A 14,813-nucleotide genomic window follows, 5' to 3' on the forward strand; every position below is an offset into this window, starting at 1 on the left:
AGCAATTTTTTCTATGGGGCGGGAGCCCTGCCGGAGTGGTCGGATGACGCCTCCACCAGTCACGGGAGAGGATTTCGGTTTTCTCGCGTGACTCTCTCCAGCCCCCCTTTCCGGGAGGCTGGAACCCCGTACTTAACCTTGTCGGGTTGGTGTGGACCTCAACCCGGCATTGGATGTCCTTTTTGGACGCAGGTCCACTCTCTCTCCCTTTCTCTCCTCTTTCCTATTTTCCCCTGTTCCTCTTTCTTACTGCCTCTCTTCTTTTCTCACAGCTGGTCTCCGGGAGGATATCACATACCACTTCAGCTCTAAACTGGATCCTCATGCAATATCGACTCTGCACTCCAGATATATTGTCTTGGAACGGGGTGAGTGAAAAGATTCTTCAGATGCACCAACACTGCCTGCCTCATGTCTCTTTCTAAAACTATAGCCCCATACCTCAAAATAGCTTCCCACAATACCCAAGGTCTCAACTCTCCCATGAAGCGAAGGAAGGCATTTCAGGACTTTCACCGCAGGGGGATAGAGGTCTTAATGATCCAGGAAACTCACTTTCCCCGATCTTACTGTCCCTCGTTTATACACGCTAAGTACCCCAATTTTTTTTTAGCTAATGCAGAGGACAAAACGCGGGGAGTAGCTATCCTTTTTGCTAAATCTTGTAATTTCACCCCCCACTATGAACTACGGGACCCCGGGGGGCGATTCATCCTTGTTAAAGGGACCATAGAGGGACTATTGTATACTTTTGTCTCCTACTACGCGCCTAATCAGAATCAGACACACTTCTTCCAGAATATGTTTAGCCGGATTATGCCACAACTAGAGGGCCACGTCATTTTTGGGGGGGACTCCAACACGGCTTTTGATTATGGCTTAGACAAATCCAAACCACCGGGTTCTCAAACGGTCAAACCACCCAAACGTAGTTCACAGATTGCCAAATTGATCAATCAAATGGGATTGGTGGACAGCTGGAGGGAATTACACCCAACCTCGAAAGATTACACACACTTCTCTCATCCACACCAGACCTTTGCTCGCATAGACCATGTTCTGGTCTCTCAGGCCTTGATCCCCTCACTGGTTATGGCATCTATCAAAGATGTGGTCTGGTCGGACCACTCGATGGTGATAATTAAGATTACTGGATCCTGCGCCCCTAAGGGCCCATTTCACTGGAGACTTAATGAGTCCATTCTTAGCGACCCATGTCGAGTGACGGAAGTTGAACGCGCAATTTCGGAATATTTTTCTTTGAACGACCTAGATGGGATCTCTCCTGAAACCCTCTGGGCAGCTCATAAATCGACCATTAGGGGGAAACTGATACAGATTTCGTCCAATATCAAAAGGGAACGGAAGGCTCACCTATTGAGCCTGGAAAAGGACTTTGCGGCTTTAAGTGCCGAACACAAACGTAAACCTTCCAGGGCGTCTCTGAGGGCTCTCGACGCAGCCAGGGCTGACCTCAATATGGCTCTGACCAGCTCGGCTGAGAAGCACATTAGATGGCAGGGAGCTAAATTCTACCATCAGAGGGATAAAATAGGGACACTACTTGCCCTGAAACTTAGACCCAGGATGAGACTCCACGCAATGCCCAAAATGTACATCGGGGGGGGAAGTAAAACCCAGAACCCAACACGCATATTGCAGGAATTTGCAACCTACTTTCAAAACCTTTATAGCGATGCCCGCTCCGACAAGTCACAAGCGTTACATTCCTTTCTAGACAACTTGCCTATCCCTAGTATATCTAAACAACATAAGGAGGTCATGGAAGCACACTTCTCTGAAGCGGAGATTAGAGGAGTGGTTAAAAACCTTAAATTGGGTTCTGCACCGGGACCAGATGGTTTCCCTAACATTTACTACAAGACATTCTCTGAGTTGCTCTCCCCCTACTTAACTAGGTACTTTAACAACCTTAAAGAAGGTAGTCTGGTCGACAAGCAAAACAATCAGGCTTTCATCTCAGTAATACCTAAGCCAGATAAGGACCCAGGAGAAGTTAGCAACTATAGGCCCATCTCGCTTATAAATAATGATTTAAAGATACTTACCAAACTACTAGCGAATAGGTTAGCGTCCTTTATTAATCTGTACGTTCATAAGGATCAGGTAGGCTTTATCCCGGGTAGACAGGGCCCTGACCAAGTAAGGCGGGCGATCGACATCATCTCTATACTACAGTCGGGATGGGCTGGGGGGGATCCGCAGGAAGGATTACTTCTTTCTATAGATCTTCAAAAGGCATTTGACACTGTCGAATGGCCATATCTATTCACAATTCTGGAAAGATGGGGATTTGGCACAAGCTTCATGGGCATAATCAGGGCTCTTTATTCCTCCCCCGAAGCAAGGATTAGATATCAGGGCTATTACTCTGACTCGTTCCCAATCTCTAAGGGGACGAGACAGGGGTGTCCCCTTTCTCCTCTTATTTTCGCGATCGCGATTGAGACTCTCGCCCTTGCACTCAGATCCAATCCAGACATCAAGGGGGTCACATGTGGCACCCAAGAACATAAATGTGCGTTATTTGCAGACGACCTGCTTCTATTCGTCACTTCACCTTCCGTTTCCCTTCCTAATATCTGCAAAACACTGGAGGACTTTGCGAAAGTTTCAGGCCTTCGGGTTAACTTAACGAAATCATCCATCCTGAATATTTCAGTTAAAAGGGAGGAGGCCCAACGCCTACAATCCTCCTTCGAGTTCCTCTGGAATAATTCCCATATCAGATATCTAGGGGTTAATCTTACAGCCAAGTTCGAGGATCTACACAAAGCAAATTACCCAGCTGTCTACCAATCCCTACGTGGAGAACTACAGAGTTGGTCTCTCTATCGCTTATCATGGCTAGGCAGAATTAATGCCATTAAGATGAACCTGCTTCCTAGACTACTATACCTATTTAGGACTCTCCCAATTCACCTCCTCAGGGAACCATTGCGCAAGTTTCAAAATGCGGTAATCGATTTTATTTGGGGGGGCATGGGTCATAGACTCTCCCGCAAGGTTTTATACACTCATAGACGAAGGGGGGGGTTGGGAGTCCCCAACCTGTGGCTCTACTATCGTGCAGCACGACTAGCTCAGCTCTCTGTGGTTTACTCTAGATTTGAAAAACCAGACTGGATACAAATCGAGAGACAGGCAGTCCCCTCATACACTCTGGATTTCCTTCTCTGGAGTCCGCCCAGACTCAGACCTCCCATACTGTCCCCAGTATTGTCCTCTTCCTTCGCTTTGTGGGATAGGCTACGGCAGTCCTCCTCTCTTACTTCCCGTATGAGACCACTTTCACACTTATTCCATAACCCGGCCTTCCAACCCGGTATGGACATCAAGGCCTTTCAATGGTGGCTGGATAAGGGAATTTATCGTATAGGACACTTTTTCACTCCCAAGGGCCCCTTCACACTTAAATATTGCTCTGACAAGCTCAAAATGCCACTATCGGAAAAGTATAGATTTCTGCAAATCTCTCACTTTCTTGCAACCATTTCGAAAGATGAGACACCCCCCTTCTCCTTCACAAGCTATGAGGTATGGTGCTGTAACTCTGCAGAGCAGAGAGGGGGCATCTCAATAATCTATCAGTCACTGATATCCGATCAAGAGAAGCTTCCATATATGCAGGCTTGGGAAAGGGACCTGGCATTCACCTGGGACATGGAGGAATGGAGTAGAGCTGGCTTTCGCTCCTTTCAGGGGATCGGAAGTGTTCCTTTAATGGAAGCGGGATTAAAAGTAATGACCCGATGGTATCTTGTACCAGTTAAACTTCACAAGATGTATCCCTCTTCCTCACCTTTATGCTTCAGGGGATGTCAGATGCCTGGTACTATGCTACATGTTTGGTGGGAGTGTCCTAGACTAAGAGGCACGTGGAACAGAATTTTTCACATGATATACAAAGTTACCGGTCACAGGCTTCCCACCACTGCCCCTGTTGCTCTTCTGCATTCGAGGCTCCCTGGCATTCCGAAATACACCCAAACATTAGTTCGCTATATTCTACTGGGTGCAAAACTCTCCATTGCGGGGTCCTGGAAATTATCCAGGGTCTCCATCAGGAAGATACGAAATAAAATCACCTGGATAATGACCCAAGAAAGGATGGTCAGTGTCCTGACCAATACGGTACCCAGATTTGAATTAATCTGGGAGTCCTGGGCCAAATATGTAGGTATCTCACTGGTACCTGGAGTGACCTTGAATTAGATTACCTAATTGTCTTCTCCTGGGGATTGGCTGTACCCTCTTCTTTCTGTCCTATTCTCTTCTCTTTTCTCTTTCCCTTCCTTCTCTACCCCTGATCCTCTCCTACCTAGTACTTCTCTGGGCCAGTGGCCCCTCTTCCATGTTATTGGGAGGTAACTACTTTTTATTACGTTAAGTTTGTTGGGGGAGATAGCACTCTAGTTAGCTGTCGAACTGTACAAGGTGTATTCTGCTTTTGCCTGTGCTATTTTTTTCTTTTTACCGTGTTCAAATTAGCCCCCCTGCTGGGAAGAGAGCTGGCAGACAGGTATGCTATTCTTGAGGCCGTACTGTTACTTTTAAATGTACTTTTCCTGTTTTCTCATTGGCCATTACATTTCTAGTGTTTTCTGTACTGCTTTGCTCTTGGGAATGTTGCCGTATGGACTGAAAACCTTCATTCTTTTGATTGCCTTGTTCTATTATTATTGCTATTTCTCCAAGATATGTTACTTTCTCAACATTTCATTATTGTATTTTGATGCCATGTTCACTTGTTATTCTTGAATAAAAATTATTGAAAGAAAATCTCATTTTTGAGGGGTCTTTACGGTGATATTTAGCAAAATGTCTAGAAACATTATGTTTATCGCTCCCTTTTATTATATTTTGTACGTGTTCTTTTATACGGATTCTTAAAAGTCTTTTCGTTCTGCCTATGTATTGCAGCCCGCAGCTACATTCTAGGGCATATACTGCTCCCTCTGTGTTACAGCAAATAAAATCTTTAATTTTATGTTTCGTGCCGTTACTTGTAGATGTAAACTCTTGTATTTTTTCTTTCGGGTATTTAGTTTTTTGGCAAGCAAAACATCTTTTGCAAGGGTAAAATCCTTTCCCTGTAAAAAATGACAACAGTTCTTTTGGGGGGGGGGTCTATAATGGTTTTCACTACTTTATTCTTTACTGTCGATGTCTTTCTGTATACGAATTTGGGTATTTCTGGTATATTATCCTTTAAATGTTTATCGGTTTTCAGAATATGCCAGAACTTTTTTATTATTTTTTCCACCGCTTTGTACTGCATATTATAATTCAATATTATTGGTACGTTATCTGTATAAGTGTTGGTTTTTTCTTTCTTTTCTATTAATTCTTTTCTTTGTATATTTTTGACTTCTGCGATCTTATTATCCACAAATTTTTGTTGATATCCTTTATCTTTGAATCTTTGCCCTAAGATTTTTGCTTGTTCTTCAAAGTCCTTTTCTTTTGTACAATTTCACTTCAATCTTAGTAACTGTCCTTTGGGTATATTCCAGAGCCAGTTTTTATGGTGACAGCTGGTAATAGAGAGGTAGCTATTTCGATCCACTTCCTTAAAATGGGTTTTGGTGTGTATTTTACCATTTTCCTGTATGATTAAAATATCTAAGTATGTGATTTCCTCTTTGCTGATGTTCCAAGATAATTTGATATTCTTATCATTAGTATTTAATTGCTTAAGGAAGTCTTCTAGCGTATTTTTTGGGCCGTTCCATAAAATTAGGCCATCATCAATAAATCTATTAAAAAAGAATAGCGCACACATGCAAAAGAAATGACTATCAAATATGAAGACAATCCATAAATAAAAATGGGGATTTTGTCCCACCATATGGCCATATCGTGCTCAAGCCCACCACTACGTCAAAGTACCCCATTGTTAGTGGGTCCTACACTATCCATAAAAAAGGATGAATCCAACCTCTCTAACCCTTGGAGACAACACTCCTTGCTGCTCCTCCTATATCTACTTGATAGTGGACACTGATCGAGTACAGATGAGTGTGGGGTGGGGGGGGTGGGGTGCTCAACCCCAGAAGTCTGGTCAGACCGAATACATAATAAACAAGCAAAAAGTTGGGGGAGCAAACCCTGAACATGTATTTCTAAAGCTGGTGCAACTATGAACCAATAAATCTATTGTATAATATTAATTTGGGTGGTGTGTTTTTGTATATAGCTTCCTCCTCCCATTGGGCCATAAATATGTTAGCGATGCTTTGCGCAAATTTTGCGCTCATTGCAACACCAATTCTTTGATGATAATAGGTGTTTTATACCAGAAATAGTTTTTCTTTAAACAAAAATCTAGACATTTAATCAAAAATTTCCTCTGTTTACAAATCAATTCAGTATACTCTTTCAAGGCCCATTTTGTGGCCTCACATGCTTCGTGATGTTGTATTATTGTGTATAATGAAGCAACGTCTATTGTAGCCATTTGTACTTTCTCATATCTCGGGATTTCCTCCAGTATCTGTAAAATATGTTTTGTATCTTTTGTGAAAGCTTTTGTTTTTGGAATTATTGGCTGTAAGAATGTGACAATATAGTTTTTCCTTTACTTGTAGAATTAAAACAATTACTAATTACTAATTATTACTATTAACTCACTGAGACATTACATAAATATTTGCATTTAATGCATTTCTTTAGGTTGTTTGCGTAAAAATCTGCTAGAATATCCCTCAGATTTTTTTCATTGTTTATTATATACCAATATTTATCAATTACTCCTCATAACACTGAATGCAAATAAAAGAAAGGCAATCATCTGATCAGCTGGAGATCTATTGCACAGCATGGCTAGTTTCTTCTTCAGGTTTTATATTTGTTACATTTTACAAAAAATCTAATGTTTATGCACTTGTCACTGAAAGAGCAAACTTTCCCAGGAGCATTTTATCAAACTCTGCAAAGCCCTTTGATCAACCTAGTTTAAAATATTAGTTCTCAGACTGGACAACATACACTACATGACAGATTACACCTTGGTTTACAATTGTTCAAAGTCAATATAATTATTTGTGAATATAAAATGTTTACTTTAACCACTTGATGACTGGCAAACTCCTGTCTGTCCAGGCAATTTTTCAGTTTTCAGCACTGTAATACTTTAACTAACAATTACCACAACATGCAACAAAGTACCCAACTTGATTTTAAATGTCTTTTGAGATAGATTGAGATTTCCTTTGGTGGTATTTAATCCCTGCTATAAAACTTATCAAATAATTAATTTTTCTTTATTATTTAAAGACAAAATATATTCTGCTACAAGTGAGCGTACAATATTTAGTCTGTGTGAAAGTTGTAGAGTCTACAAACTCTTGTATACAGTATATATTGGAAATCTATCAACTCTGATGTTCTGACTGTTCTAAAATGTCAGGACAGTACAAATTCCTCTTAAATAGAGTTGATCGAACACCTGGATATCCGGGGTCAGCGGGTCCGGCCGAAGTCAGTGTTCGTGACCCGGACTTTACCCTAACTTTACCCCGATCCCGAATCCCATTGAAGTCAATGGTGACCCGAACTTTTGAGCTCTAAAATAGCTCTAAAACAAACATGGAAAGGGCTAGAAGGCTGCAAATGGCAGCAAATCATCTTAAGAGCATGGCAAGTGCTCTGCAAACAAATGTGGATAGGGAAATAACTTAAAATAACACAAAAAAACAGAAAAATAAAAATCTTGAATGATGTAGGAGGAGGACGAGGCCCATATGGAGTAGGAGGTTGAGGTGGCAGTGGATATAACGGTGTAGGTGGAAGCAGCGGCAGTGGTGGAGGAGGAGGACGGGGCCCATATGGAGTAGGAGGTTGAGGTGGAGGTGGATGTGGCGGTGTAGGTGGAAGCGGCGGTGGAGGAGAACGAAGTAGCCAACACTGTTTTTTTTTTTAAATTGTATTTCTTTTTAAATTAGGGTACACCCCAAAAGAGTTAGAAAGATCAAATACAACAATGGCTGGGTAAGGCCGATATACATGTCTATTCTGCACAAGGTACGGACAAGTCCTGCAAATTGCAGCAAAATCATCTTAAGAGCATGGCAAGTGCTCTGCAAACAAATGTGGATAGGGAAATAACTTAAAATTACAGAAAAAACAGAAAAATAAAAAATAATAATCTTGAATGATGTAGGAGAAGGACGAGGCCCATATAGAGTAGGAGGTTGAGGTGGCGGTGGATATGGCGGGGTAGGTGGAAGCGGCAGCAGCGGTGGAGGAGGAGGACAAGACCCATATGGAGTAGGAGGTTGAGGTGGCAGTGGATGTGGCAGTGTAGGTGGAAGTGGCGGTGGAGGAGGACGAGGTAGCCAACACTGGTTCATTTTAATGAACGTGAGCTTGTCCACATTGGCTTTGGACATGCAGCTGCGCTTTTCTGTGATAACGCCCCCAGCCATGCTAAATACACGTTCAGATAATACACTGGCTGCAGGGCAGGCCAGCACCTCCAGGCGTAAAGGGCAAGCTCAGGCCATGTGCCCAATTTGGAGACCCAGAAGTTGAAGGGGCAGACCCGTCATTCAGTATGTCTAGGCGTGTGCACACATACTGCTCCACCGTGTTAGTGCTGGGTCGTGGTGCTGCTGGTGGAGCTCCTTTTGCAAGGAGAGGATGTGGTCGATCTGTGCCAGCTACACGCACAAGTGAAACACCTTTCTCAGCTGCGAGTAGGCGACAGAACCTTACAGCAGTATTTGGCAGGGCCTAATGCGCCTCTACAAATGTTGATGGCCAGAACAAGTACAGGCGATAGTAGATATGGTTGCTGACAGTGTCTCCAGTTCCTTCACATTGTCTCCCACTCAGTCTTCTGCTGAAAGGTCAGAGTTTGCACCTGCAGCCGATGTCCATAAATCTTTCACCTCACCCCCTTGCAAATCAGCCAAGCAGTGTGAGCCCCAAGTCATGCAGCAGTCTCTTCTTCTTTTTGATGACTCTGTTAGCATGGTTTCCCAGGGCCATCCATCTAGCCCTGCCCCAGAAGTGGAAGAGATTGAGTGCACCGATGCCCAAGCACTTATGTCTCAAGATGAGTACATGGGAGGACCATCGCAGCACGTCTCGAATGATGACGAAACACAGGTGCCAACTGCTGCGGAATTCCGAATTGTGGAGACCGACAAGGGTTGCAGGGGTGAAGACTGGGTGGAAGATGATATGGAGGACGATGAGGTCCTTGACCCCACATGGAATGAACGTCATGCAGGTGACCTGAGCACAACCTGCATGACCAGGCATCTAAGTGCAAAACACGAGCTGCAGTGGAGTAGACACCTCAAAAACAAAGAAAGGTCTCTGGCTCCTCCTGCTTCCTCTTCTGCTGCAGTCTCGGCCTCTTCATCCACCTCTGTAGTGAGACTGACACCTGCCACCCCGCAAACAGAGGATCTTCCAGCAACACCACCACCTAGGGCACCAACAACCATCTCCACAATGTCCCGTGGAAGCGTTCAGCTTTCTATCTCCCAAACACTGGAGCGGAAGAGGAAGTTCCCCCTCTACCCACCCACGATCCCTGGCCCTGAATGCCAGCATATCAAAATTCCTGGCCTTTGAAATGCTGTCATTCCGTCTGGTGGAGACACAGAGTTTTAAAAGCCTTATGGCATTGGCTGTCCCACAGTACGTCGTGCCCAGCCGCCACTACTTTTCCCGGCAAGCCATCAATTCCCTGCACAACCAAGTGGGTGACAAAATCAGGTGTGCACTGTGCAACGCCATCTGTGGCAAGGTCCACCTAACTACGGATACGTGGACCAGTAAGCACGGTCAGGGACGTTATATCTCCCTAACAGAACACTAGGTAAATGCAGTGGCGGCTGGGCCTGAGGCGAATAGCAGTTTGGCGCATGTCCTTCCACCACCGAGGATTGCAGTGCGCTTCAGTTTGCCTCCTGTTCCTAATTCCTCCTACTCCGCTTCCTCATCCTCTACCGCCTCCTCATCCGGTCAGCGTAACAGCTTCACCACCAACTTCTGCACAGCCAGGGGTAAACGACAGCCGGCAGTTTTAAAACTTGCCTGTTTGGGGGAAAAAACCACACACCGCGCAGGAGTTGTAGAGGGGCACACATCCTTTGCCTGGCACATGTGCTGAATTTGGTGGTGCAGAGGTTCCTTAGAAATGAAAATGATATGTCAGAGCTGCTGCAGAAAGTGCGGGCCGTCTGTGCGCACTTTTGGCATTCTCACCCTGCTGCTGCTCGCCTGTCAGCGCTGCAACGTAACTTCGGCCTTCCCGCTCACCGCCTCATATGTGATGTGCCCACAAGGTGGAACTCCACCTTGCACATGCTGGCCAGACTGCGCGGGCAGAGGCAGGCCATAGTGGAGTTTCAGCTGCAGCATGCATGCGTGAGTAGCTCTGCGGAACAGCACCACTTCACCACTAATAACTGGGCCTCCATGCGAGACCTGTGTGCCTTCTTGGGCTGTAACACATGCAGACTAGAGATGTCCCGAACTATTCGCCGGCGAACAGTTCCCGCCTAACATTGCTTGTTCGCATTCGTCTCGGCGGGCGAACATATGCAATGTTTGGTCCGCCCCCTATACATCATCATTGAGCAAACTTTGACCCTGTACCTCACAGTCAGCAGACACATTCCAGCAAATCAGCATACCCTCCCTCCCAGACCCTCCCACATCCTATAAAAAAGCAAGGACAGCATCCATCTTAGATTCATTCTGCTGCAGTGTTAGTTAGAGCAGGGAGAGTGCTGCTGCTGCTGCTGACTTAATAGGGAAATCATTAGCTAGGCCAGTGTTCTGTGTCCACTCCTGCTGTAAGGACAGCATCCTGACAGCACCCAAAAATCCCTTTTTAGGGCTGGTATATCAGTCTGCTTTTTTATTTTTTTTTTATATATATATATACAGACTGTACTGTGTGCACACCACTCATATCGGGTGGCACAGTACCTTGCAGATAAAAAAGTCATTTAATTTTTACCCTTTAATATATTTGCAGTTGCCTGCCAGTGTGTGTCAGGCCCACTGACTGAACTGTGCCCACTGTCAGTGCCCACCACTCATATAGGGTGGCACAACACCTTGCAGATAGAAAATTCATTTAATTTTTCCTTTGTAATATAATTGCAGTTGCCTGCCAATGAGTGTCAGGTCCACAGACTGTACTATGCCCACTGCCCACCACTCATTTAGGGTGGCACAGCACCTTGCAGATAAAAAAGTCATTTCATTTTTCCTCTGTAATATAATTGCAGTTGTCTGCCAGTGAGTGTCAGGCCCACAGACCTTACTGTGCCCACTGCCCACCACTCATTTATGGTGGCACAGCACTTTGCAGATAAAAAATTAATTTAATTTTACCTCTGTAATATAATTGCAGTTGCCTGCCAGTGAGTGTCAGGTCCACAGACTGTACTGTGCCCACTGCCCACCACTCATATATGGTGGCACAGCACCTTGCAGATAAAAAAGTAATTTAATTTTTCCTCTATAATATAATTGCAGTTGCCTGCCAGTGAGTGTCAGGCCCACAGACTGTACTGTGCCCACTGCAAATGGACTGTTTGCGGTGCCTTAAACGGGGAGTTTGGTCTGTCAGAGTTTGGTCTGTCACTGTGAAGCGGGCGTAACCCTTACACTACCTGATCAATACAACATCATACCTGATCGTATTCACACACTGGATGTTTTAAAGCACGTTATTCCAAACAATTTAGGAACGTTAGGTGATTTATGCCCTTTATGGATTAAAACCGACTCTGTGTCAACTATGTAATTTTCCATGGGAGTTTTGCCATGGATCCCCCTCCGGCATGCCACAGTCCAGGTGTTAGTCCCCTTGAAACAACTTTTCCATTACTATTGTGGCCAGAAAGAGTCCCTGTGGGTTTTAAAATTCGCCTGCCTATTGAAGTCTATGGCGGTTCGCCCGTTCGCGAACATTTGCGGAAGTTCGCGTTTGCTGTTCGCGAACATAAAATTTTATGTTTGCAACATCTCTAGTCGGAAAGAGGAGAAGAGCTAATTGAGCAACATGGCACCTCAGTGACGCGTCCCTGTACTGGGATGCAATAGGAAAAAGGGCTGTCTATCATCAGCCGACAGCTTTTATGTTACAAGAGTAAAGTAATAAGTAGATAAGAGCATGAGGAATGGTAAAGGAAGGAGAGGGGAAGGAGAAAAGACAGAAGAAAGAGGGGAGAGTTGGAAAGTCCTGGGGAGCAGAGGGGGGGGGTGGAATAAGCCATTGTGAAGTTCCCAGCCAACTTACAGCAGTAGGACATCATGGGAGTAAAAGGGACTCATCAAAAATGTATGAGAGGTAATGTCACTTCCAGTTCCGGCGCCTCATAAGATGGTAGTGAAGCACGGCAGCTCCGGCATTATCTGCATACCAGACCGGCTCACTCCCGCCCACGGACTCCTCACTGCTCCCCACTCATCTCACTGCTGCTAAGCCACTCTTCATGGACCGATTCGTGGTCCACAACACAGCAGGGATCGCTTCCACCCCCCGGCAGGATGGCTCTCTCCCTGCATCCCAGGCAAGTAATATGGCTGCTGGCCTCCACATGGGGGAGTTTCACAACCCTGCATCTCCTGCTGATTCACAGGCAGATCCCCCTGATGAGCAATGTCACAGTTTGGCACAGGCAGTGGCTGCTTTACTGTCTCCCACCATCTCAGCCACGTTGGAAAGGGCAGTGACAGCAGGGATATCCCAGCTCTGCAAGGAGCTGGGGACCATGCAAAGCGCCTGTCTGAGGTGGAAAGCAGGATCACAGACATGGAGGATGAGATCCAGAGCTCATTCACTACTGATAATACAGTGCAGAAGAGCCAACAGTACATCTTGGAGAAACTTGATGACCTAGAAAATCGGTCACGCAGGAACAATTTAAGAATTATTGGTCTCTCAGAATCCTTTGGCAGGGGCTTCCTCACTGACATCTGCACTGCCTGTATCCGACATGCCCTGGGCATTACCGCGCCATGCATCATCGAACGGGCGCATCGCCTCGGTTCTCCTTCCAATGAACACTGCTACCCGCGCCCTGTGATAGTACGATACCTGAACTATACTGACAGAATCGCCATACTAAAATCATTCCGTAGTGCCAAAAACCTCCAACTTGATGGCCATCGCCTGCTCCTCTTCGCCAACTATTCCCAAGAGGTCGCCCGTCGACGCAAGGCATTTTAGCTTTCCTGCAATGCACTTTTCCAAAAAGGTGTCAAGTTCACCTTGGCGTACCCTGCCATTCTCCACTTCACTGATCCTTCTGGTGATTCTAAATCTTTTACTCACTCTTTTACTCTTTTACGAAGCTGCTGACTATATCCAATCAAGCCTCCACCTTAATATAAACACTAACACCCCTGCTGCTCCCTCCTTCTCTCCCGGATCTCGAGATCTCCAAAGCCCGAGGAAGGATTCCCCGAAAAGGGCATGCTTCTCAAACAAATCCAAATAGACTGGTTTCATGAATGTGCCTCCTACCTACTACCCATCAGGACCTGCCTGTCCTGATTGCCTATCCTGTTTGTTCTCGCTTACAGACGCATGACATCATTATACCAAGGTTGTGTTTTTTTTTTACTACAAGTGTTATTCCATATTGTGCTTGATGGTCATATTCCGAGTCTCATGCTTCCCCGTGTTAGCAGTGTTTAGTTTGCTAAACCATCTTCTGCCCCTGCCTAACATTCGATTGAAACACTCGTGGTCCTGCATAGGAATATGTTCATTTCCTGCATGTCTCTTTTACTTTAGTTTACTTTTCCCCACAGCTTTACCGGAGATTGCATGACCCAAACCAGCACGGAAAATGTCTCGCCTTGCACTCTCTGGACCACCGAGTTCTTCAGCCTGTGCCTCCTGTGGCTCTTATCTGTGGTGTACCCCTTGGGTGGACCGTGCAACTCTCCGGTAACGCTGTCAGGTATGGAGATGCTCATGAGGAAAAAAGTGAAGTCCTCCTCTATGTTGGTATGTACCCCCTTTTTATTTTACTGTTTACTAATGGTGTTTATGGAGTCAGCGTCCCATTCATGCTCACTTTCATAGGCTATAATTCCCACTTCACCGGCATCCCAATCTGCTGGTGTCTCGATCAGGCATCACAAATTCCTCCTGCCCCACATTATGTAATGCCATATACAAGTCCTCCTCCCCTCCCTCCCCTTCATATGAAAATTATTTCTTGGAATGTTAAGGGCCTGAGGTCCCCCCACAAGCGTATGGCTATCCTGCGACATTTAAAATGCCTTAAGGCAGACATCGCTCTGCTCCAGGAGACACACCTCCCTTCCTGCGACTTTCCCCATATGCGTAAACTTTGGGTGGGCCAAGTATTTGGCTCAGCCTCTCCCAAAGGAAAGGCGGGCATGATCCTCCTTGTTCACAAAAATTTACCCTGTGAACTCCTCTCGCTCGACTCTGATGATGAAGGTCAGCTGCTCATTGCCAAGCTTTGTGTCCATACGAGGGAATTGGTCCTATCGGTCGTCTATGCCCCCACCCCACCTACTAAAGCCTTTTTCCACCTCCTCGCCTCGAAACTGGCCCCATATGCCCACCTTCCACTCCTAGTGGCTGGAGACTTCAATGCCGTAATAAACCCTGCGGAAGACAAGTCACTGGCTCGTTCTCATCCCTCGCAATCCACCCCTATGACCCCTACTCTCCTCGCCCAGTTTGCAGACATGTTGCATCTGATTGATATATGGCACGCCACCCACCCACTGGGCAGAGAATTCACGTTCCACTCTTTGTCTCATGGCTCCCT

This window comes from Pelophylax lessonae (genome assembly GCF_965119305.1).
Source record: "Pelophylax lessonae genome assembly, chromosome: 2".
In the NCBI taxonomy this organism is placed as follows: Eukaryota; Metazoa; Chordata; class Amphibia; order Anura; family Ranidae; genus Pelophylax; species Pelophylax lessonae.